Source organism: Lygodium microphyllum, chromosome 12 (genome assembly GCF_053477565.2).
Source record: "Lygodium microphyllum isolate KBCC chromosome 12, Lygodium_microphyllum_v1.1.10, whole genome shotgun sequence".
NCBI classification, from domain to species: Eukaryota; Viridiplantae; Streptophyta; class Polypodiopsida; order Schizaeales; family Lygodiaceae; genus Lygodium; species Lygodium microphyllum.
This window is the reverse complement of record NC_141146.1, coordinates 6,069,295-6,096,844: the sequence shown is the minus strand read 5'-3', so window position 1 is coordinate 6,096,844 and position 27,550 is coordinate 6,069,295. Positions and strand designations below refer to the sequence as shown.

The following is a 27,550-nucleotide window of genomic DNA, read 5'->3' as shown; positions in this document are numbered from 1 at the left end:
TCAATCCTCAAAATCAACAAAAATCAGTCAAATTTTCAGTATTTTTCCACTCTCAATAGGTGTATTATTTTATGTTCCTTGTTCTATTTATGGATTTAATGAAGATGTTGAAGGTTATGGTTGATTTTATCAAATCCATGGGAGATATCTACTATGATGTTGCTTGAAGATTTGTTGTTTTCCTTATTTTGGTAATCAAAAGAATGAATAAAAAGCTTGTTGATGTTACAAGATAAATTTTCTTGCAATAGAATTCTATTTTCCTTGGTGTTTCTCTTGGGGCTCTAGGCTTCAACACCAAGTGAGAGATCAGGCCCAAGTGCTCAGGATAAAGGGAAGGGCACTGACTCAGGACAAGATCTAGCAGAGATGAAGATGGAAATATATAAACTACAGGAGATGATGAGACGACCAACTTGCCCACATGTCCAATGCATGCATTGCATGCAGGAACTACCTACCACCCAAGTGTCAGGACCCTAGGTCATGACCTTGTGCTAATTGCGGTAGGTGGCCATGACGCCATGCATTGTTGACTACCTCAGAGACTCCCGTATCTGTAGCCCTATAGTCAACCCTACCTTGCAATTAGGCCACCAAACTTCTTGGTAAGGGGAGCCCCATTCTTCTCTTCGTCTTTACTTATAACACTTGTAGGTGCACTTAAAGATGTGGGGCAACTCCTCAGTCTCCCATACGAAGAGCTAACTATAGATGTAGTACAAGGTGATCAACAACCCCTTTTTTTTCCTATCATGATGTGGGGTATACTTGCAAATAAATTATCTCTTTATCTCAGGAGAACTCTAAAAGTCACTAAACTCATTCAAGAGGTACTCTCCCTCTCCAAAGCACTTAAATTTCATGCATGTTTTTGTTTCAACAATAGCCTTGAACATTTTGAAGTGCTCAAATACATCACTCTTTTTCTTCATGAAGTATTCCCATAGCTTTATTGAACAATCATCAATAAATGTGTGTTTATTGCTAACAATATATATGTTTTGTGTAGGTCCCTAAATATTTGTATGTACAACATCAAGTTATATTTCTACTTACATCTCTATCGTGCAAAAAAGGTTGTCCTGCATACTTACCAAACTGACATGCTTCACACACTTTATAGAATTTTGCAACTCTAAAATCAAGCAACCCTATAACCAATCCTTTGGACAGTTTCTGTACTAATTTCAACCTTTGCATATTTTCATGTCCAATACATTTATGCCATATTTTAATTTTTGCAACCCCTTCTTTTTCTTTAGCATATATAGCAGCATTAATAGTAAGAATTCCAATATCTAAAGTGAACATATAGCTAACTCTACTTGCTTTTGCGACCAATCTACACTTATCGTTAAAGTCTTCTACAAAAAGACCTACAACCCTTACTATACCATCTAACTAACAGACACTAAATTATTTGTGATGGATGGCACATGTAATACATGTGACAGACTCTTGTCTAGCCATTATGTAAGGATACGAAAACTTTTCCAATGTGTGAAATTGGATAGCATGAATCATCACATGTCTTTGCACATAACCTAGATTTTGTAAATCCTACATTTCTCCAAATCATTCAACATGACTAGTCATATGATTAGATGTACTTGAATCAATACACCATACATTATCAAGTTTTCCCTTTCTGTAACAGCATTCATCATATGCTACATAATAAGCATACACTCCTTTTTGTCTTCATTCTATCATGAAGACGATGAATAGTTTCCTTGCTACAATTTACCATTACGAATATCATCCTTCTTAGTATAACAATGAGTTGCAATATGACATGTTTTTCCATAATAATGACAAACAATACCAAAATTTTCAGAACCTTTATTCTGACATCCACTACTTCCTCTAGAGATCCCCTTGGCTCTAAAGTTTCCACGGCCTCCTAAAAATTGCATTTCACTAAACTGCTAATTTAATTTGTTTTGTTAGTTATCACCAATACATCCCATTCTACGACCTCATCAATAGGATTTTCAATCCCCTTCTTGAACTAAAATGCTTGGACATGTTTACCACTTCCTTATGATAATTTACCCTACATGTTAATCTCTTCAATGATTATGAGAGACCAACTCATCAAAATCTAGAAATGGCTTCTGTACATATACAGAAGTGACCTTTTCCAATCAGGAAGTTCATCACATAAAACTTCCATTATGGACAATTATTCTTGTCCAACTTCTCAATGATGGGGTTTCCATTGTTCTCTATCATTATCACAAAGTTGATATAAAACAACAAGCAAGTCTTTTGCAACCTTTCACAATAAGTGTATAGCAATACACCAAGCATCCTTTTTCATTGACTGCTGAATAGTACATGCAATTTGCAACCTATTTGTAGATAAAATTATGTTTTCTTTGTGGCAAATACCTCAAGACTTATAGATTCGAAATTTGTAATATTTGCACTCACTGTAGGTCAATACAACCTTATGCTTCTCCAAGATTTGCCTCTCGTGTAAGAATCCTTGGGTTATGCATGTTGATAGGCTCTTCATCAATGGATGGAGTGGGAGGATGGGATGTTGTATGGGAGAAGGATTTTCTATCCTTATCAGTTCATATTTTTGTCTTCTCTTTGGCTCTTGATCTCCCCCTCTTCCTATTCTTTATTATTTCCCTTTATCATGCTATCTCTTTTTCTCTATCTCTCTATCTCAATTTATCTCTCTTGTTATCCCTCTCTCTCTCTCTCACCATACTCTCTCTATCCCTACCTCTTTCCCTCTCCCTCTATCTCTATCTCTCCCCTTCTCTATCTCTCTCTCTCTCTCTCTCTCTCTCTCTCTCTCTCTCTCTCTCTCTCTCTCTCTCTCTCTCTCTCTCTCTCTCTCTCTCTCTCTCTCTCTCTCTCTCTCTCTCTCTCTCTCTCTCTCTCTCTCTCTCTCTCATGAGCAACATCTTGGCCACAAAACAATAATTTCCCCCCAAGCCTTACACATTAAGTCTTTTTATAGATGTAATAGGGGACTTGTCTACCTCTTCTTCATCGTGGTTGTGGTGAGGAAATGGGATATGGTTTCATGGTGGACTTGAGTAGGCATGGCAGCACTTTTGGATGTCATGGTAGGGTTGCATGTGATCTTCGGTGGGATAGGGAGAGTCAAGTGGTGGAGATGGGGCGATTTGGTCAATATGCCAACACGTGGCAAAAAATAACAAGAGGTGATTCTTCTTTCTTTGACGTTTTTAAACTTTAAACTTTAACCTTTAATTCCCTTGTCCTAAGCTCCCCATTCACACACGGTCTTCAGGGGTCTCAAAATATTACACTCAAGCTTTTTTCACTCTTTGATTGCTCGAACTTTTTCCTTCATGATCTCCTCTTATAAAATTTCTAAGCTAGCATGATCTTGAGAGGTCATTTTAGTTTGCAACCTTTCCACAACTATCAAAAGCTACTACATGTCACTTTGTCTTCTTCTATTGATTGAGTTTTACTTCTAGGTTAGATTTAGTTTCTTTTTCTCTTGGCCTCTTTTCTTCCTCCTACTACTTTTCTCTCCTTCTCCTTCTTTCCTTAGATCTATGTTCGTAGATGGGGTGATTGGATCTTTTGATGTGCTAGAACTCTTGAAATAGGTGGTGATGTAGCCTCAGGTATTCTTATAGTCATGTTGATGACTCAAGTTAGGGTGCTTCCATACAAAATTATGCCACCTTTGGCCTTTGCAATTGCGAGCATCCTCACTTGGTTATTTATGCATAATTTTCTAGGCCATTACAACTGCACCAGTACATCATCCCACTCATGTAGCAATGGGTAGCAAAAAGAAAACCAAGTATGCTCATTTGCCCTAAGAAGAACATATCACTATTCAAGTTGAAGCTTCCATACATCTTGATGCTTAAACACTACAAGGCATTATTTTATGTTCATGTTGTCATAGGGTTTGCAAGCTTCATTAAGAGCATCCTTGTTGTATTGGTCCAACCATTTTCTTACTATGCTTTCCCCTACTTTAATGAGTGTCTACACTGTGCTCAAGGGAAAAGATTTTGTAAAGATGTGTTCTCGGTAGACATTAAAGTCAAAGGCTAAATCCATCTTATCATTTTGCTTCTCCTAATATTGTTGCAAAGTCTCTCTTGGATCTTCATCATGTTCCTTTGTTGCTTGGAATTCAAGTGGATGTCTTGGCATATTTTCATTGGAAGCCTAAAGAACCTAGATGATGCAAGTGTAGCATTCTTGAGCATCAAATAACACCTCTATCGCCTATTGTGATCTCTAAGACTCTTCTTCAAATGTAAATTCACCTAATAAGAAATATCATTGATCTTCTCTAACACTTGAAAGGGCCCATTATAATACATACTTAGTTTTTGATACAATCTCTCTCTACCTTTCATCCTTTTCGGCCTTGCCTTTTCAAAACTCAAGAATACATAGTCACCCTCTACAAATTGCAAAGTACATCTATGGCAATCAACTTTCCTCTTTTGCTTTTCATGTGATCTTTGTAGTGCATATTTAACCTTTTCATAGGTCATCTAAGTGTTTTTTGTCCTTCTTATATTTTTTTAAAGATTTGGATTATTAAAATTTTAGTATTTTATTAATTAACTCTTATATAACCCTAGAAGTGGAGAGAGTATCACAATAGATAAGAATATAGATTTAGTGGGTATTTTTGGCTAATGTATGATTAAGAAATCTCTAATACGAGTTAGTTGATTAAAAGTCCAATGAAATGCATCTTATTGAACTTTTTTAATCTTTCGATAGGATCAACTATGTAACAAGGACTTTCTCCATGAAATTTCGATTGAATTTTTTGTGAGAAGGGTTGTTTTTGTTGCATCTAGTGAGATCAGCTTGGATGTTAGCAAAATAGTTGGTAAGGTACTCTAGATTAAGTCTCTTGAGGAGGATTGTTGAGCTATATATATTTAGGTTCAAATTTGCATAGTGAAAGTATAAGTAAAGTACTATACCAAAGAAAGAAAGAAAAAAGAAACAAACTAGCCATGAATGAAAGGAAAAAGACAAAAAAACAAAAAATATCAAAAGAAGATACCCATCACCTCTTTGAGGTCCTAGTAGGATTTAGGGATTTCTTTGATGGTGGCTCTCGCTAAATTAAAAAATATGTCTAAAATGAATTTATTGAAAAATACTTTTGATAAAAAGAGAGTTGTTGAATTATGTCTAATTCAATAGGCAAGTTATTTCTTATGTCATAGTGAGTTAATAGTTCTGACCATAGAGGCTCTATCTAGTGGTGATGCACTAGATCTGTTTTGTCAATGTTTGGTGCTCAACTTTTCATGAGGTAGCAACTTATTCTTGCCATATATATTAAGAAGGAATGTAGTATAGCATTTCATTGCTAAGAGAGATCTTCTTGTTGTTTGGCAGCTCTAGTATCTGTCTTCTTAGTTATTTGGAAAGACCCAGTTATAAAGATTTGTAGTAGAAAATAGTAGACATTTAAAGTCAGGAAATGAGTTTCATGTTTGCAATAGAATTTATGAAAATATACATAAAAATTTGGCCAAGAGAACCTTGGACGAGATTAAAAATAAGCCAAATATGTGGAAAGGTGATAGTGGAACTAGTTCAAGTCGGAGACAAAGTAAGTTTGCATATAGTGAGTTATTCAAGAAATGTTTTTTCATGTCATGTGAAGGGGGGGAGTTGGAGAGAGAAGCAAGAATCCTTCAAAAAACATGGCAGCATCACATTGGAGAGTTTGATGAAGTTGGAGCAAAAAATGGGCACTTTGGCAATGGTTCTCAATAGCACTTTACTCCTCTTTCTCTCCTATTTTTATCAAACCCATTCTTGCAACCATATGTGAAGTGTAGAAAAAGAGGGTTTATAGTAGGACTAGTGAAAGATTAGTAAATAAGTGTCAATCAAATGAGATTAGAAAAAGTAAGGATGTTTGTGTGTCAATGAAAAGGAGAAGGAGAGGCTTGCATAATGAAATATGGCATATGATTTGCATACTACTAATTGTAGGGGTCTCTTCTTTATAATGAAATTTAAGTGAAAGCATGCATTTGCTTGAGAAATGATATTGCAATTATTGTTGTTATGATTTCTAGAAATAAGAGAAATAAAATAATAGCAATTTTCTACACTTTGATAGTTTAGGTGAAAGATAAATGATAAGAAATGGCTTTAAAACTATATTATCAAGGTAATTAGTGAAAATTAATCAATCTTTCATTGTCAAGGGATGGAATGCTAAGAAAGAGTTAAGACATGTTGAAATCAACTTGGATATTAACTCTTATACATTGATCATGAACACGTTATGAGATAAATGGGTTTTTCTATTTAAAATTGTATTTTTAAAAAATAAGTAGAATTAATTAAAAACATTAATGTGAGATTAAGATGGGAATATCAACACATAGTTAAATTATACTATAAGCTTTCATTGATGAATTTTGAGCCATATTATTGGAGTTTATGATATGAAGTTACATACTTTTTAAAAATAACAAATTTTTTCGTATTTTCAAAGAGTAGTTAGTGAATGTTAAGATATGGGAGTAACACTCATGCATGAAACTTTGTGGCAACATTATGTTAATTATTGGGATGCATTTTCTTAAAGGGTTTCAATTAATACACAACCAAGTAATTATTACAAATATTTACATTTATTGATAAAAAATCAAGAAAATTGATGGATAAAAATTGAGATGGAATGGATTAATGTTTTGAAAAGAGACTATAATACATTTATTTGTCAAAATATATGAAAAGAATTTCATGAGTTTTGGATTTAATTTAAGAATATTTGTTTGTAAATGGGCCCTTAGGCTATTGATTTCATAATTTGTGAATAATGAGGGCTCAATTAGGATATTAACATAGGGTAAGGCCTAATTAGAGTTCTTTAAAATAATATTTTATGTCTCATCAAAATGGTGTGGGAATCATAGTTTGTATACTTGTAGCCATAATTCAATTTGGAAGGCTAGTTAGTTAGTCAAATTTAGGGTCTTTTGAGAAAAGCATGTAAGAATGTTGAATTTGGACTATATACAATTAATAAGGAAAACATTTATGTGGTTAATCCATAGTCTATGAGACATTATGATACAAACTCATATAATTTTAAAGGTAGAAAATGGCATTTTGTGGAGCATTTTTAGAGAGTGGTTAGTGAATATTAGGAGACAAGGATTAAACATATTTATAATTGTAAAGAACTAAATTAGGGGAATATAAAAGGGCAAAGGACACATGTACATGTAACTAGTTTTTACACAATAATACATCTTCGCCCTTCCTCTCTCTCTAGCTTCTCCTGTCCTTTCATGGCTTCCAGCCATCTCTCTTCTTCTTTCCAGTCTTTCTCTCTCCATTTCTAGTATTTCTCTCTCCTTGTCACTCTCTTTCTCTCACTTCTACACTTCTCCTTCTCTCTCTTTTGTAGTCTTCTCTCTCCCTAGTCCACTTCTTGGCAAGTGGTATCAGAGCAATGTAAAGAACTGAATATGGGGCATATAAAAGGGCAAAGGACACATGTACATGTAACCAGATTTTACACAATAATACATCTTTGTCCTTCCTCTCTCTCTCTCTCTCTCTAGGTTCTCCAGTTCTTTCATCGCTTCCAGCCATCTCTCTTCTTCTTTTCAGTATTTCTCTCTCCATTTCTAGTATTTATCTCTCCTCATCACTCTCTTCTCTCACTTCTGCTTCTCTCTCTTCTTTAGTATTCTCTCTCCCCAGTCCACGTCTTGACAAGTGGTATCAGAGCCTAGATGTTTGGTCCCTTCTTCTTTCTCTCCTCCCTCTAGTTTTAGTTTCTTTTAGTTGAGGAACCCTAGTAGGTCGGGACAAGTACAACATTGAACGACCAGAGAGATGGCAAACTTTCTTGGAAATTTCACCATGGCCAAGTTGGGGGCTCATAGGAATGAAGAGGGAACTTGGCTACAACTACTTTTGAAGGAGAGATGGCAAACTTTCTTGGAAATTTCACCATGGCCAAGTTGGGGGCTCATAGGAATGAAGAGGGAACTTGGCTACAACTACTTTTGAAGGAGAGATGGCAAACTTTCTTGGAAATTTCACCATGGCCAAGTTGGGGGCTCATAGGAATGAAGAGGGAACTTGGCTACAACTACTTTTGAAGGAAAGCTTGTTCTTGATTCGTATTCTCCCTTTCCCTCTCACTGAGCGATGCATTAGCCAGCCTCCATAGCCTTGCATAGGCCTCTTTCTTGGCCAAGGCTGAGATCCGTGCCAAGGTCGTCTTCAGCTACCAAAAGCAGAATCTATTCTTCGTGGACGGCAACAACCAAACGAGAAATTTGTTCAGCTTGACATCTGCTTCGCGTGCTAATTCAAAGGTTCCCTATCCTGGGCAGCACTTATTCTGTTCTTCTCCTTCTCTCTGCCTCCACCTCCTTCTCCTTATAAGATCAGATGAAGCCACAAGCAAGTTAGCGAGCTTTCGAGTCTCGTCTCTCTGGACTAAGGTTAAGGAATTAAGTGCCACAGAGTATGCGGATCAGTCTACGAAGTTCAAAATTGTTGCAGAAACTGGATCAGTTTAGGAAGTTTAAAGTTGCTGCGGAAACTACAGAAAAGAGATTCAAAGAAGCAGATCACAAAATTAATCGATCATAACTACTCCTCTGATTTTATGAGGACCATCGACAAATTTGAAGGTAGAGGAGATACATCATTGGATTGCAGACTGTTGTTCGGAATGTAGGTGATGCCAACGCAACAGACTTTTCCGTTCTCAGATTCGAGACACAAAGACATCCTCGCTGGCCTTACATTTGTAGCTGCAGTTGCAGAAGAAATGCTTGATAGAAGTTCAGAATGTCTTGTACTAATAATGGATTGAGTATACTCAAGATCACCTTGCATTGAACCATAAAGGGAGCTTACTGCACAATTTTTCCACAAGACATGGATTAGAAAGACACTAAAATATCATGGCTTGAAAATGGGTTCTCAAGGTCTTGCTAGAAGTAAGGAATGCTTAGCTGCAAGTCAAACTAGGAAGGAGGTCCAAAGTGGTTCTGAATGTGTAGACATGGCCTCTCATGCCAACCACTAGCTCCAGTTCTGAGATGTAGAAATTGAGCCACTTCTAGATTGAGATTAATTGGCTGGGGTTGGTCTCGTGATTGTGTCTTTCTTTGAAGGGCCTCCAAGAGAATAAGCTTAAAATGGCCAGCATCACTGGTGTTGTCATCACCAGCCGCCGCAAGCACAACAAGAGAGAGCTCATCAGTGCTACTGCAGCGTTTCAATATTCTATGCATGGAGGAGGAGGATTCATCTTCAGTACCTAGAGAAAATCTAGCCAACAAAGTAGCGAACGTTTTCTTTGAGGCATTAGGCAAAACTTCAACTAGTCAAAAATTGATTAATAGTGTTCGTGTCACAAGGAACTTTAGACACCTATCCATATAGAAAAAAAAGAGAAATTTTCTAGATACTTATCAAAGTATCTAGAAAAAGTCTCAACTAGTAAAAGTGGAACACTTTACAAGTTAGTGATATAGTAAAATATTTCTGTATAGGAATTTCAAAATTCTCCAGTTATCTATGTAGTGAAATTTTACTATATAAACAGACTAGCTAGAACTAATCATATAGTTTTTCGTATATATATAAGAAAACTAGTTGCAATCATGTAGATAGTTTTAAGAATTACTATTATGGTAAAAAATATAAATCAAAATAATAGAAAGAATTAAAATATGTTATCTTCATTAATAAAGAGGTCAATTCAAGATACATATATCATCAATACTCAAAGGTTTATTGTGATTTTTTGTGACACGAAAATTTCTCTCTATAGAGTAACCAATCCACGAGAGCTTTTCTCATGGCTGGCAATGTTTGCTCATTGCGTCCTCCTAAAAAAGTAGGATCTCTCTTAATAACACCATATGTAGATTTTAACGATGCATACAACTCATCAATGGATTGGATGTCTAAATATTTGAGAAGAATGGTTTCTTGGTCTTCCTCTTCAAATGCATTAACAACCTGCATTTTAGAAATACAACATAGATTAGTGTGCTACTACATCATAATTTAATTAGCTACTCTATTGTCTTAATATTTAATAACATTGAGTTACCGATGAAGTTCTTGATGGCAATTCTACATTAGAAGGATCCACACTTTTTGATGGCTCAACATGGTCAAGAGTCTATAGTATAGACAAGAAAATAAAGTTAACAAAATAAAATTATGCCTCATTTAGTAAAAAGAAATGCAAAGAAGTACCTTAGATAATTTCTTACTTTTGCCCTTACTCTCCTTTTTTTGTTGCTTGCTTTGCTGCATTTTCTCGCTCATCTTATCACAATAAGTTTGTGATTTGATATAATTTATTAAATGCATATATTAAAATAAAATATCAAGAGATGGCTAAGCATACCTTTTGTACACGAAGACTTTTCCGTGCTACTTCAACCTCCTCAGGACCTTGGATCATATCTTGTGGAAGAGAGTGTTCACTACTACATGAACCCTATAATACAAGAAAAGTAAAACTTAAAATGGAATATCTTTTAATTTGAAAGTATACAAAAATTAAGAATATATGTATATATTCCTCATACAGATGGAATTCCTTGTAGTAACTAGAATCTGAGTTTAAATAGCCCTGAACATAGGTTAAGTGTTAGAGACAATCAAATGAAAAAAGACTACAAACCAAGATATACTAACCATTTCATTAATTTTTTGACATTTTTCGGAAGCAGAAATTGAAACAAGAGGCGGACCACCATTGTGAGATTCCAACTAGTACAAGCAAGAAAATTGAAGTCAATATCAAAAACTAAAAACTCCAAATATTAAAATGTTTAAATGGATGAACGATGTACATACATATGTTGCACTATTCTCAGAAAAGATACATTGTTCTTTCACCATAAGTTGTGGATAATACACCTCCTCACTTGTATCCTAAAATTTTAGAGAAAATATAATGAAAGGTAAATATGTCTAAGAAACTTAAAGTGAAATGATTATAATAAGGATAAAGATAATAAAAATTATACAATAGAAAAAATAAAACTTGAGATGAAAATTGCAAATCTTACCGGTTTTTGTTGCATATCTACTTGCTCGAAGCTATGATTCTTCTATTAAAAAAACATAGTTGTGCCAATCAGTACCAATTTCTTATGCATATAATCTATGGTGAGAAAATTTTGATAAATAAGTATGCTTACCAAAGATATATCCACCAAAGATGATCTTTTCCTCTTGAGTTTCTTTCTGAGATTTTGAGCAACAGAAAGATAGTACAGATATACATCCTCCTTTTTCCAAAGGTAAGTAGCACCAGGAAACTCAAGGGGTAAAATTTGATCATAGTTTTGATCTATGATCTCTAAAATTCTATGTTTGTCATCTTTATTATTATGAAACCGTAAATCATTGCCAATCTGATTGCTCTTGACCCAATTATACACTTTTCTGTGATTAGCACAATACCTAACATTTTGTGTATCTCGATAGTATTTTAGTAAAAATGGTTTTCCAAACTCATCTTGGTCTCCTAGACTAATCCTTTTAGGTGGTTTGAAAATCTAGTCATATGTAGGAGTCTTCATCAGAGATACATCCCCTATTTGTATACTCTTGATTTGCTTTTGAGGTGGCAACTGGACTCTTTTACTTGGTATTGAAACTGGTTTGCTCATGGTCACTGTTTGTTTGGAACTATCATTCTTTGATTTTAGTTCCTTAATTGTTTTTTACAGAGTGATGATAGTTTGCATCATTGAATCTAGAGTTTGTTGACTTGGGGAGGCCATGAGACAAGCTAAAATTAAATCAAGAAACTATGTTAATATTCAACCAATAAAGAATCAATCAATCATATAAAAAGGATACAATATACAACTATACAAACCATGAGACAAGCTAAAATCAAACAAGATACAAGCTAAAATCAAATTTACAACTTTATATGCTAGTATTCCTCAAACAAGAGATTATATCCATACATTAATCTTCTTCAAGCAAGAAATTTTCTCATTTTTTAATAATCACACATGCACACATACACACATACACACAAAGGTCCAACTACCTATACATGAGACACAACATGAGCTATATCCACGAGATACTGTCCTAATATACAAACACCCATAGATAAAGCATTATGATATACACAATGGGATGGTGATCAGATAATGATGTCCATTATGACCAATGCTACTAGCACCCATTTGGATCTCCAAGAATGCAACACACATACACACACTCTCTCTAAATCAGTCAAGTTACATCACGTGATCTCCACACTATTGGAACATCTATAGACTCTCCATTTGATAATGTTACTCTCCTTCTCTTTGTAACTTCAAAGTTTGACATTACCATGCAACACAAGTTCCAATCCCTCCAAATATCTTCATCAATATCAATTCTCCATGTACTTCTATTATGATCACACTTCAACCATGACGATTTGCACATTTTTTCTTCATAATTTACCTCTCTTATCATTGCATGAATGTACTCCCCATCCATATCATCATGTTTTCTTGCCAACACAATATCATATTTTTCCAACCAAGGAGGTATACAACCAACTGCCCCTATTTGTAATAATCTTGTTCTTTGAATTAGATCTTTTACCTCATATGCAACAAGTCTATTATGTGAAGGTAAAGGAACAAACTTATGCAATAAAGAACTCAACGGTCTTATGCAATCCCATGTAAATGGAAGTCGTTGAGTTTGTAGTACACTCATTCCCATGATTGGATCTATAAGTAAGCATTCTTCATTTTCTTTTACAGTTATGCATTGCTTGTAATATTCTCCACTAAAAAAGGTGTAATACTCTCCATCCCATTGAATGGAAAAAAAATTAGTGAGTCTTGCTTTCCAATGACCTATACTTTCTAACGTACTACAAAAAGTGTCAGTTTTTACCACGACGTCATCTGCGATCTTGTATATTTCTCCATTATAAAGAATTCTTCTATATGTGGCAACTAGATGTCCTACTAGTGTATTTTCTCGAAGACCAAGAAATTGCGCAATATATTTTTGTTCTTCTAATGAAAGGGGCCTACGTTCTCTTCTTTTTTTTGTGATTAAAATGCATTTTTCACGCATCATTATGTTACAAGGATATTGGGAATCATCTCTTTCAAAAAGTTTCCACATCTCCTTTGCCTTCTCAATTGAAGAAACCTCCACAATACCATTCTCATGAAATGAATAACAACACCGTGTCTGGTAATCAGTGGAAGCATAACCATCAGGTAGAACAAGACAGGCATGTACTTGGATAAGCATTCTTTCATGTGGCAAAAGCCCATCTACTTCCATTTCTAATAACTTAAATGTTGAAGTGAAGAATGTCCTCTTATAATAATTTACATAAGATATTTCGTTAAAGTGATTATTAGTCTTTACCGCTATATATAATGCTACCATTCGCTCAAAGTCACAACACCAATACACATCATGCGATCCATGTCTCAATATATCATCTAGTAGTTCTCCATTTCCCGCAATGTGTTCTAAGGGAGAAGAAGTAGCACCAAAGGCTTCTTCCTTTGGAACTCTCCAAGAAGAAAACAAAGTGCGTACAATACCTAAACATTCTTTTGACCAACCAATACATCGACTATAACTATAGAAGGCATGTGCAATATCTATGAGCAACAAACCTAGGTCAAAAATTGACTTTGGTATCTCATCAAATATACCTAAAATATATGGTAAGCACCATTGGATGAACTTTTGGTTCTCTTCGACCTTAAAGCTTTCATCGTACTTACTTGGATTACGAGGCCATCGTCCATGACGAATAGAGGGTGGAGAGAGCTTATAAGCATTGTCACAACAAAAATCTATCATATTTTTCTTTTATTGGACATGGCTCTCATGAGTACTCGTATGTATTTTTGAAATATATTTAGAGATAACACATGCATCGCATCATATACCAAGTCTATTGACAAGTTAAAACCATACAAATCATACAGTTTCCATAGAATAGACTCTCCAGCTAATCTTGCAAGCTTTAGTTTTCCATCCTTTTCAGCTTGTGTGGATGCCCTCTTTGAACTTGATAAGGCATCAATCATTTCACCTATGGACCGTTGGGTTGGGGGATATCTTGCTTGATATTGACTACCATCGTAAAGGTAACGTCCTTGGAATGAGGGATTACTAGTATCAAGAGTAGCTTGGGCTTTGTCTCTACGACAAAGGAATTGCCCACCATCTTTGAAGGATCCTATTTTGCATTGTGCAAGATGATCCCCTGTAACCATCATTAGCATTAATCTAACAACACAAAAGTTTGATTGTCCCATTGGATTTTCAAAAATCTTTTCTACAGGGTAGTTGTATGACACTTGCATACCATTTATGTAAAGGTCTTGTAGCTCACTAATAAGTGGTCTTAAAAAAGTTTGAAATACACCAGGAATATTCCGAATAAATTTAGAACAACTAAAAGGTATGAATAAAACATGAATAATGCCTAATATGGAACCCCTCCCACCATTAAGGACCTTAATTTCAACCACACCACAGTCCTTTTGAGTGGTACGAGAGGCTTGGAAGCCATCCCAATGTAAAAGAAGTGCCAAGTTCCGAGGATCGCCTTTACACATTTTCCTTTTACATTTGTTGAGATGTCGACATTTTTTACAAACAAAATTATACTCTTGCATCTCTTGGTCAAAACCTTGTTCTAGAACTATTGAGAAACAAGACCTTGGAAAAGTTGTATATGCTTTCCCACATGTAGGGTTGTTGCACGCAACAACCATCTCATACTCAGCATCATGATTCCAAAAATCTTGATACTCACGACACTTTGTTCTATCCCAAAACTCGTTTATGAATTCTGGTTGCATATGGATGTCTTTCCCTAACCATCTTGTTTTATGACGCCACATGCTTAGGAAATCATGACAAAGTTTCCTGGATCGCAGTAAAAGCTCTAATTGTTTCTTTAGAGGTAAATAATCAATAGCTAACATTTCTCTCCTTGGTCTATTGCATTTTTTACACTTTTCACAACATTCAATACAATCACGCTTTCGCATATTTTGTTTGTAAGAACACAAGACTACATATTTGGCATAAGATTCTTCTTTACTAGGTGTAAGAAGTTCAATTTCATGATCATTGTTTTTACTTCCCATGCAAAACCTATAGCGCTCAGGTTGGACCATACCAAGACCATGATACATAGATTCAAGTTGCTCCCAAGATGTCGGGACTCTCACTCCATCAAGATTTCCATCCCATGTATCAGGTAGTTGCACTAATAGCTTACTTTAACTTGGCTTGCACTCTTCAACTCTTTGAGCCCTAGCCCTTGGATTGGCCATGTCTCCAAACAATAATTGGAGCATCTTCTCTCGTGCACTAATTGATATTTGGTTCTCATCCCAAAGATATGTGATTGTCTATAGAAGGATCTATTTGAGGAGTCTCAACATGGTTAATTGAGTTTTTGTCATGACTAAAGGAGGGACTTATAGAAGTATTGATATTTTGATCATTGCCTTGTTCATGTTGCCCTTCATTAGAAGGAGTAAGACCAATTTGCATACTTAGTGCATCATATTTGGCCTTCAACTCGTAGTGCCTAATAAAAGTTTGTGGACCAACACTCCTCCCACCATTACAATATGCAAGGTAATCACACCACCTACATCGTCTATTTAATTTACCCATGTTAGTTTCACCATGCATTAGAGATGGTTCTTTGTGCCTTTGGTTCTCAAGATGATCTCCTTGCACATTTGAGTCCCTTGGTTTAGTAGGATGTAATCTTTCTAGAGAAGAATGCGTGATCCCAAGCATGTCATTTTTAGCGTGTCTAAAATAAGTACTATGATTCACTAATTGCCAACCTTCAGTACTATGTGCACACTTATAGTTACATGTGCATTTTCTTAATGTGCTTGAAGAAGAAGACATCCCTTACTTGAGTATCTTAAATCTTCAGACCAATTAGGTTGATGAAATTATGAGCTCCACAATTAAAACTCCAAGACTGCAAAAAAATGGCCCATAACATAGTTTACATTAATAACATATTTTAGTTGCGCAGTTAATATCATAGTTTATACTAGTTTAGCAATAGAGTTACATTTAAAACCATACTTTGTAGTTGATATCATAGTCTATACTAGTTTGTTATTCTCAAACACTTCCTTAAAAACAATTAAAAAGAAGCAATCTTTCCCAAACACTTCCTTAAAAACAATTAACAACATTTTAAAAAAAGAAATCTTTCCTAAACACTTCCTTAAAGTGATGGGGTCGAATTTTGTAAACATTGGCATTAGTTGATGAGCACATAAGTGGGTATGAGGCCAAAATAAGGGATTGGAAAGTCGAGGAAAAATGAGGGAAAACAAAAGTTGATGTACACAAACAAGGGGGATGCTTAAGCATATATGTAGCTTATTATTTGCAAATAGGGAATAAGAACCTTTTCCGAATTCGATAGAACCATCCAAGTCATACCCTTTGGTATGAAAGGATATTTATTATATGATGAAAGTAGGCATATATTCTTTTATGCCCACACACTTGTCTTTGATGAGGAGTCCCTCCTTAACCACTCTCGAAACACACAAAAACAACAATTAGATCCTTTTAAAAATAAGTTATTATTCAAATACTTAAATGAGGACACCATTGGGTGGTCTTATGAATCCCCACCTTACCATTCCATGTCCCACACTGAGATTATGTAGCCGATTGTCCTGTTTGCTACCACTAGATCTACCATTATTCCTACTGCTCCTCAAATGTCGGTGGAGGCAGTGTTTAAATTTGAAGCCCAAAATGGGCGTCATGGCCTCTAGTGCTCCTCAAATGTCGGTCAAGGTTGCAACTGAAGTCTAATAACGTTAGGTAAGGTGTCACCATATACATCTATACATACATGTAGAATGAAGTGAGAAGACACACAAGCATAATTCCCATGCTCAATAGCTATAAGGCTATATTAAGATGCATGACTAGCTCTCATGGCTAACTCTCATGACTAACTCTCGTGGCTAACTCTATAAGCCTTAGACACGTGGCTAACTCTCATGCTCTCATGCATGATGGATGTCTTCTCATGCACACTAGTCAATCTAGTAGTACTGTTGCCAAAACTCGGGCTTCTCTCCTTGCATGTCGTGCAGGAAGGACAAGGGTGGCAGGTGAGGCCGTAAGCAATATCCACAGTGGCAGGTGCAGAGGCCGTAAGAAATATCCGCACAGTGGCTGCTTTCTGTGCAGAAGACAAAGTAATGAGGCTGTTCTGCAAGGAGCTTAAGTGGTACAATGATCTCTCCTGCTCTCCTCTGTCAAAGAACTGGAACCAATAGTAGTGAAACCAAGGAAGATGATGATGATGATACCCTCCTCTACACCTACCATACATATATGCCCATAATTCCTCATTAGAGCAATAGAGTGCATGGGCACAGCCAGTGCTAGACCATGGCAATTAAAACATGACAGCATTGATGCCTGTAAATTGTTGGAATAGTGAGACCATCACAGATATGATCAACTGTGGCCTGTTTCGGCACTGCAGCAGGAGTTTGTAAGGGTCCTCCTTCATGGATTTTGCTACATCACTCGACTTCACCACTTCCTAGAACTCCTCCTCCACATTCTTCGTGCCCCGCGCCTTCTGAAGGATAGCCATGCCTTGCTGTAGTCTACCTCTCTCTATCAAGCTGATCGGGGTCTCAACAAGGAGCAGCCCTCCAAGCATCAGCATTAATGAAGGGACACCTGCACCAGCCAGGGTGATGCGCCAGCCCACACCTGGTCTACTAATATAGCCAACACCAAGATTTACCAGGTTGGCAACAAAGATGCATGCAAATTCCTTGCCACTTCATCTTTGGGGACTCCCTCACCAACTCGGGCAACAACAACAAGCTCTCCACCCTCGCCCACGCCATTCTCCCTTCCTTACCTATCAGCTTCTTTGGCTTTCCTATTTTCGTGGCAGCTTCTTTGGCTGGACTGCCATTCCCCCTTCCTTACCTGTCAGCAGGTGATAATTTCCTAAAGGGAGTTGCCTTTGCTTCACCTTCCTCAGGCATACTCAACTCCATGGGTAGCACTTTTGTGAGTCCTCAAACTCCTTTCCAATCCTTGGATTTTATCTGGAAAGTCCCTTTCTGTATGCCAAACAAGTCTTTGTCATCTCTATGGCAAACACTATATTCAAACAGGTATATGCTACCTATTATAATTGGAGTAGCTACCTATTCACATTCCTCATAGCTACATCCTTGAAGCCAAGGAAGAGCTTTTTCATACCTATTCACATGCTGTCCTTGAAATTAGAGAGACGAAGATTTTGTAACCCTTTCACATGTCTCATAACACTATCCTTGAAGCCAAAGAAGAGCTTTTTCTGATGCTAGAGATGTAATATAATGCTCTATTCTTGAGTATGCATGCATGCACGCACGTGTCCACCTGTGTTGAATGCAGGGACATCACATATCTTTGCATGAACAGGTCTCTTTCTTCAGCTCCGACACATACCTTTGCATGAACAGGTCTCTTTCTTCAGCTTCGTCAAGCAAGTGCAGCACATACCTTTGCATGAACAGGTCTCTTTCTTCAGCTCCGCGTCAAGCAAGTGCTGACCTCAAATTTGGGAATCCAGCAACAAGCACATCACCTCATCTCCAGGTCTCTGTTCTATGTTTCAATTGGGAGCAATGACTACATCGAGGGCTACGTGGCTATGCTGGGGGCATAGTCACCGCTGCAATTGCTCTACAGCCCATCTAAGTTTGTGGAGCTTTTGCAGTGCAATCTTGAGTCCAGTATGTGTTCCATGGCTTTTCAGCCAAGCTCAGCCCTACCCAAGCTCAGGCTCTAGAAAATTTGAACGGTGTACTCGATCGCAGTCTCTGAAGATTTTACCACTCAATTGCATACTACTAGGACGCCACAATTCATGGGCCTTAACACTTCTTATGGGCTCTGGCCGGTCTCTGGCTATGGTGATGATGTGATAATTAGAATCATGGTTTCGGGAATTTGGCCTGAAAGGAAAAGCTTTGAGGATGAGGCCCTTGGCCTTGTTCCCATCAAATGGAAGGGTGAATGTGAGGCTGGAGCTAACTTCTCTCCTTCCCACTGTAATGGCAAGCTTATAGGTGCACGTGCATTCTACAATGGATATGAGTCTGCAGTAGGACCCATAAATGAGACCTTGGAGTCGAAATCTGCTAGAGATGATGAAGGTCATGGAACCCACACTGCCTCCACCGCTGCAGGAAACCATGTCCCCTAGGCAAGCTTGCTTGGTTCTGCACCAGGAACAGCATGGGGCATTGCTACCAGGGCCCGAGTTGCCATGTACAAGGTCTATTGGAAAGGGGGTTGTTTCAGTTCTGACCTGTTGGCAGCATTGGGTCCTTGTAGTTGGCTCAACTGGAAATGGAGGCCCAAACCTAGAGTTAGTCACAAACATTTCCCCATGGCTGCTTACTATAAGTGCAAGCACACTTGATCGTGATTTTCCAGCCACTGTAGAGCTTGGTACTGGAGCTACCTACACAGGAGTTTCATTGTATCAAGTCCATGATTTGGCCAATGAGCAGGTACACATCCTGCTGAAACTTCAACTTTCTTGAGTATGCCTGAATGGATGCAAAACATAGCTTGTGCATCTCTTCTGGGCTGGTATAACAAGCTTCTGCATTTATACCAATTGATGAAGGTTCTTTTGTGTGCAAAAATCATGCAAGTGCCCTTAATTTATGCAGGCAATGCAGGCCAACCAAACAGCAATGGAGAGGCCAATTTGTGCAGGATGGATTCACTAATGCCAGACCTTGTCAAGGGTAAGATTGTAGTCTATGACAGAGGCCTTGATCCTCGTGCTGCAAAGGGGATCGTGGTGAAGCAAGCCAGAGGAGCAGGCATGATCCTCGCAAATGCTCAAACAAATGGTGAAGAGCTTATTGCAAACAGTCATGTTCTGCCAGCCACTTGTGGTCAAATAAAACAAACACTATCAGTAACTTTTAGTGTCTCAGATTGTTGGACATAGCATCCAATCCCACAGCAGCTCTATGAGAAGTGTAAGTCTATATAGAGCTTTAACTTTCACCTAGTATGATCATTACATCTTCCTTTGCCTTAGCAGTGATCCAGGATGCTACAGTTGGTGCATGATAACCCCCCTTGAATGTACTTTATTCCAGATCATACGAGACTGGGACAATACTCTCTTCTCCAAAGATGAGATTGAAGCAAGGGCTCTCAAGAAGCAACATGAAGCAGCTAATTGTAAAATTGAATCAGCTCTAGTTGTATCATCACTCTTTTCATGTCATTTGGGAGAAGTGTGATTGGTGTTTAGCAATGCATAAGACTTAGGTTGAGGTTATGTCACCTTAGGTACTAAAACTTGGAGCCTGGGTGAAGTATGGCAAGTGAGAAAGGCAAAATAAGCAAGGTGTTACTAGTGGATAGTTTCTAGCTATTTGTAGGTGTTTAAAGCTGATACAAGTTGTAACAAGGTGGCTTGGACCAGGCATAGCTGTGTGTTTTGTAGACAATGCTGAGACTGTGCTGGCTGCTCGATTGCCTAAGAAATGCAGCTGCTATATGAATGAAATCTGTTCATACAACCTTGACAATACATGCTGCAGGTGACATGTTTCCTCACCATGGTGGAGGTCTATATGAATGAAATCTGTTGATACAACCTTGACAATACATGCTGCAGGTGACATGTTTCCTGACCTTGACAGTACACACATGAAACAAGAAGGGACAAGACTCAAGTGTAGCCTTGAGAAATTTTTAATCACCTCTACTGGCCATTCTTTACCCACATGTCATTATTACTGTCATTGTAGCTAGTTTTTCAAATAAGAATCACCACATGTTAAGAGTGCAAATCCCTTCACAACCCTTCTTAATAGCTCTAAACTATTTAGTTAATCTCTGAATGTTGAGCTATGTGAAGAGCTAGCTATGTTTTCCAAAAGTTCAAAGCTACAACTAATCTTGCATACGGCCACAATTGTTTTCTGGTTCATCTATAGAGTTTTCATGTGTAATTAACGGTTCCCTCGGTTTCTGCTTATTTAATACTGACAGGTGAATGGTGGAATGCTAATGTGGAGGATGCTATCACTTAGGCTTTAGCCTAGGGTGGGGCTCACAATATCTCAGATGCCATCACAATCAATGGCCAACTTGGTGATCTGTACAATTGTCCATCCTCTGGTTAGCCCTAAAGATCCATGTCTTATTAGGCTTCATGAACAATAATTCCTGAGCTCAGATTAGAATGTGTAGTCCAAAATGGTCTCTACAGCATGATGTGTAATTCTGGTCTAGATGCTTGATAGGCGATTCTCCTACTTCAGAAGATGCTCGTTTGAGTTTGTAACAGAATTCGTGCAAATCTGCGCCATCTAGGACTTTATGTGTAACTATTTAGCAGGCCTTTCTTTTTAACTTGACCGAGTATAGAGTACCTTGTGTCCACCATGGGCTTTCATCACATGAGGCCAAACTTATTTTGTTAACCTTCTGCAAACTGTTCAGCCCTCTTGCTTATTCTGGAAGCATTATAGTATAGGAAGTCCTTTTATAGTAGTGGGCAATACGATTCCGTAATGGAGAGTTTTCTGTGATTCATAATCATTATACACCCCAATAACTTTCAAAGTTTTGATACAACTGTCTAAGCTACTTCCCTTCAAAGGACACAAGTAGCATCGAGGACTATGTATGTGAACAATAGCTGCAGTCTTGGCTGATTGCACCAAGTTAGAATGGTTGAAGCTTGGGAATAATTCTTTGTATGGAGAGTTCCCAACTGCATTCGGCTCACTCAGGCATTTGCACACACTCTCGCTTGCATACAACAGCATGACAAGAGCTCTTCCAGCATCCTTTGCCAATTACACTAGCCTGGTAGTTCTGGATATACGCCACAATCAGTTTCAGGGAACTTTACTAGATTCCGGGGCTCAATTTGAGAATCTCAGAGTGCTCAGTTTAGGTTATAACAGACTCACTGGATCTTTACCTTCTTGGATACCGAAGCTTGACAAAATTCAGCTTCTAGACTTATCGAATAACAATTTTTCAGGCACCATCCCAAAGTAGATCTACTACATGGAAGGTCTTGAGATTCGTGTAGATGTAACTGGCAACATTGCTCTATCGCAAGATAGTGTACTTCTCAAGACTGAAGGGGAGAAACTACTCAGAGGGCTACTATTACTATGACATCCCAAAAAGTGTCTGTAAGCCAGTGTCTATACAAGCACAAGAAAGAAGTACTAGTGCAGGAGACCCCCGTATCAGAAGTAATTACTGAGGCTTAACAGGCCTGATAAGCCTTAGCAAAAACGTATTGATGCATGAAAGAAGCTTATAAGACATTGCAAAAATATAATTGTACATGGACTGGAACTTAGTGATGGTGATCGATGCTGCAATATTCTGTGACCATCTTTTCTTTCTCTATCATGAAATCTGTGTACCTCCACTCAGCTCACAGAGTACGGACTCCTATGTTGCGGAATGAAAAAAGGGGAAAAGAAGAGAAGGTGGGAGTTCCAAAACGTTAGAGGGAGAATATATTAAGGTTAGTGTTTCAATGGTAGGATGAGAACTTTTTAAAAAAAATTTGAGTTTGTCAATATTTATTTCTCTATTTCGTTTTTGAAGAATTCTAGAAAAAGATAAGTCACATGATCATATTGATAGCATCACCAATTTGTTATAAAATCCCCCCCCCCCCCGGCCTTCGATGACTCAACTCTTGGTGCTTTTTGGTGCGTACACCGCATCAATTATCTCTGTGAGTACAATGAGTAGACTTTGTCAATCATCATCATTCCAAATGCAAGTCTTGTAGAGATTTTCGATGTCTCATCAAAATTGGAAGACTTAAAGGGATCTTGGTAACACTCAAGATTCTTTAAATTAAAAATGTTTTGTCTCATCAGTGATAATATTAGCTACCAAGACTCGTGGATTTATTTACATATCTAATAGAGTCTACATCTCTAATAGACCCGTTTCCAACATCTAGTGTCTATTGGATCTTATATATCCTGAGAAGTTCTAAGATAAGCATCGCAAAGCAAGATGGATCAAGAATGGCTTCAAATTGTATGATAGCATGGATAAATTCAAGACAAGACTTGATTTGCATAAGAAAATCCTCCTTTATTGATATTTTGCTCCACTTAAACATGAGTACTATGACAATTATTGAAGTCTAGTTGAGAACAATTGACATTGATTAAAAAATGTGTGAACATTTCATTTCTAATGTATTTTGATTATGTTGAGAGAGAGAGAGAGAGAGAGAGAGAGAGAGAGAGAGAGAGAGAGAGAGAGAGAGAGAGAGAGAGAGAGAGAGAGAGAGAGAGAGAGAGAGAGAGAGAGAGAGAGAGAGAGAGAGAGAGAGAGAGAGAGAGAGAGAGAGAGAGAGAGAGAGAGAGTGTGTGTGTGTGTGTGTGTGAGTGATTGAGGAAGTTAATTTAGTAAATCTATTGCATTTGATAGCATTGAATAGGCTCACTTATGAGGTTATCTTAAGTTTTACACAAGCATAAAAATATTCAATTTTCATAAAAGAAGGAGAACATGCATGCACATGCATATTTAATCATCCACATGCAAAGAAATGAAGGACTGAGATGATGTGCATGTGTGTGTCTTGTATTTAAAAGTTTATGCCTTGCAGTGATCAAGATTCTCACCTAAGTTTTACATTTTTCAATTCATATAAAATATCTCTCTCTTGCAATACATACCATGTGCATGTACAATTTTTATAAATGAAAGTACATGCAAATGCATGATTATCAAGATATCAAACATAAACCATGCATGAGAATATTAATAGATGGATATGCAAGAATTGAATTGACAAGTTTGTGTTCTAATAATTTTTCATATTTCTTATGATATTGTTATAAAATCTCCATACGTATTACATCACTCTACAATTCTATACATCCTCCCCTTTTGCATTGCAAAACTATGTTTGGTGCAAACAATGGCTACAAGGAAAGATTATTCCATCATTGCCTCTACAGGAAATAGTATGTTCTAGATGAAAAACATGCAAGAGGAGATTGAGAACATAAGCTACACTAATAACTCTCCTATGCTTGACAACATCATAGGTTGAGGTACAATACACTAGCATAACATGCTTGCAACAACTTCTTAGCTTGTTTATATAAACATTATTATTTACTATAACTAAAATTTATTTGTTTGCTTTGCTATATAGACATTTATTTTACTTTTTTAGCTTTATATACATTTATCTAGTAAAATTAAAACCTAGTTTAAATCCAAAATTTCCTACATGGTAACTAGAAAATTTTCATACATTTACGAGCTAAGAGTCATTTTACTAGTTATCACTTCATTTCTATGTAGTAAAATTAAAAACCTTGTTTGAAGATGAAAATTCCTACTTACTAACTAGGAAAATTAGATCATTTACTAGATGTTTGTATTTTTACTATCTAGTCTTGTGTCTAAAGTTCCTTGTGTGTGGTCTTTTCACATGATGCCAAGGACAGTCAAATGTTACAGAAGTAGACTACAATTGGAATAATTAAAAAAAAAATCCTCAACATAAGGTCTAGCTGCTTCTACAGAAATCTGAAAAATGCCTCAAGGTTAGGTGCTAGAGAGAGGCCAGTTGAATAATAATAATAAGTCTATGTTCAACAACACAAGCAAGTCTGCACAGGATTCCCAATCAAGAGCTACCAATCATATTGGCTCACTAAATCAGCTTTAGTGGCGTTTAACATTGGTTTGCATAGGCAATGTTGGAGCTACAACTTGGGGAGGTGGATCTCACACCCAACACATTGCTTTTGGTTACATGCTGCTATGTAGGCAAGTTTATACTCACAAAGAGTTCTAACATCTTCACAACATTCAAATAGTGAACCTGTGAGACTGATCTTGGAAGTCCAACCTCATAGATAGAGTTATCAAAGATACTCGCTATTTGCCAATCAAGAAAAAATTGAGAAACCTTTATGACTTTTGGACTTTCTATGCATGAGAATCATGCACCTGATATGACAACATCATGAAAAGATTTGAGGTTCCCATACTCTTGAAGAAGAAGGCATCTTCAAACTTTTGCCATCAGAGCTGACATACTTTCTGTAGTTAATGCAGAAAGTCTACTGTACTGAAAGAGTGGATGCTTGAGTAGAGTTTCAAGGAATTGAATGTCTATGCCATTGAAATCAATTCAAGGAATCATATTTTGACAAGAATCAAATGTTGAGGGTGTCAACTGTTGGGGCAGGAAATTTCTAGATGTGATTAATCATCTACCTAGGAAAGATAAAGAAGGGTGATGATTTGTTTAGAGTTGGCTAAATGTATGCCGATGCTCTTGCACAGAAGTCGTGAGATCAGTGAGTATGCTTCTCTACAGCTTTAAGCTATCTAAACATCCTTATTTTGTTTGGACGAGGCCAAATTGGGCCACTAAGTGTAGCTGCCAGAACTTAGGCAAAAGATTTTGGTGCTACTAGGTGTAATGTAGCACATATTAAATTTGCAGTTTGTAGTTCAAAGCATCTGTGTGTCATGGGCAATTTTGGGGGGTTGACACTAATTTTGAGACATCCCCTATAATTCTAGCATATCTGAGATGTTACAAGGGTAGCAAGTAAGCCAATATTTGTGACACCTCTGCATTTGCTCAGGCTCAATTCTTTCAATGCTTTGCAACCTCCTCCAAGAAATGACAAGTTAGCTACACCAACATCATAGCCATCAAGCCTAATTGATTGTAGGCCTTCCAACTTCTGAATTTTTTGGATATATCCAGCATCTGTAATGATTTGCAGCCATGTTGAGGTGTGCCAAGCCTTCAACACCAATGCTTTGGCAAGTAACCAAGCTCAGAGATTCCAAGTGTCTGAGGTTCTTGATAGATGCCAAGTCAATGTTGTTGATTTCTGTGTAAGAAAGGTCTAGGATCCTAAGCTCCTTGTAATTAGAGCTAAGTGCCCATTCAATGGAGCAATGGTCACTGTGAATATGCCAACTGTAATGGTATCCCAACTTTGGGAATTTACATAGCTGAAATTCCACATGAGAAATGGCATGTTGTTAAGAATTGGGAAGAGTCTCCAAGCTTTTATTGCAGAAAGCAGAAACTATGGCAATTCTATAGTATACTATGAGCAGTTCTATTGCTATTGAGAATTGGGCAGATTGTTTAAGTTGAGTTTCCCTAAATAGCAGCAAGCTCAGTTACTCAAGTCTTCAAAGCCTACACTTCTTTGTGTTGATCTAAGGAAGAAGATTGAGAAACTAGCTTATATTTACCAACACCACAAGGTACAACTTTTTCTGAGGACATCACTCAAGATATCTACCAGGGCAGTAGTGGCAACAGTTACTATTGGTTAGAATTCTAGTAACCATGGTAGCAAAACTTTATCAACTACCATGGTTTATGATGCAAGAGATGCTTCAGCGGTATTGCTCACATGGTTTTGATCCCTATCATGTACCACAAGGCAATATTGACTCTGAAGTGTCTTATAGGAGCCGAATGGCATCGAGTAGCAATATTATGAGCATCATAAGAGCATTGGAATTCAGCAAGTCAGTTTCTCACATGCTTGACATAATTGATGTGTTGGCATATGCACTTATGCATTTTGATGCGACCATGATGGCAGCTGAAGTGATAGATGCTATCCGGATAGAACGAGCACTTGTCAAACTTTTGACATCTCATGTGGATCACTTGGTATAGCCATTCATCTTTGAAGCTCTCATCAATCTTTATGGTAATTTGTTTTGCAAGAGCGTTTAGCAAATGTACGTGACAAGTATATGTTGGTTGTATCAATTGTCATGGCTGATGCAGTAGTTCAACAAGACTTATTGCAATCATTGCTAAATATATATAGAAATGAGTATAGCCAATCACTCTCTCATGGACACTGATACCTATATGGATAGTAAAATGACCACAAGCAGCTTTCATGTACTTCTCAGCCATATGCTTCTCATGAGTACCATGGACAACAGTTTGATTATGATGATCTATATAGTGATGATGTGGATAATATTGGTTTTGCAACCCATAAAGCTCAGCAATTAACCAGTGATCATATCAGAGAGTTGCATGCTCAAGGGTTATGCTATAGATGTGCTGAACTGATGCATCAAGACATCTGCAGATTAAAGAATGCAAGGATATTTGTGGTACTTGAATATTCGGATGAAGAGGATAAATACAATCATGTTGAAGACCATTTTGATGATGATCTAGAGGAAAATAAAGGGTTTATAGTTGCAGCCTACAAAGATCCAGTTGTTAAACACCATGACCATGGGCTTCTCTTTGATTCAGTTGTTATGACCATGGGCTTCTATTTGATTTGGTTGCTTATGCTTTTGTGGATTCATTCGTACATGTCTATTATTTCATGAGTGATGATATCTCTGATTTGGTGATCATGATGCATGGATGGGATATTACATTTCCTTT

The 27,550-nt window shown here is 37.2% G+C and overlaps 1 pseudogene; it reads left to right on the top strand.

The window, feature by feature from the left end:
* Window positions 1-22,143, top strand: part of LOC148027422 (subtilisin-like protease SBT1.7) — a 45,557-nt pseudogene extending 23,414 nt beyond the window's left edge.
* The last annotated feature ends 5,407 nt before the right edge of the window (window positions 22,144-27,550 follow it).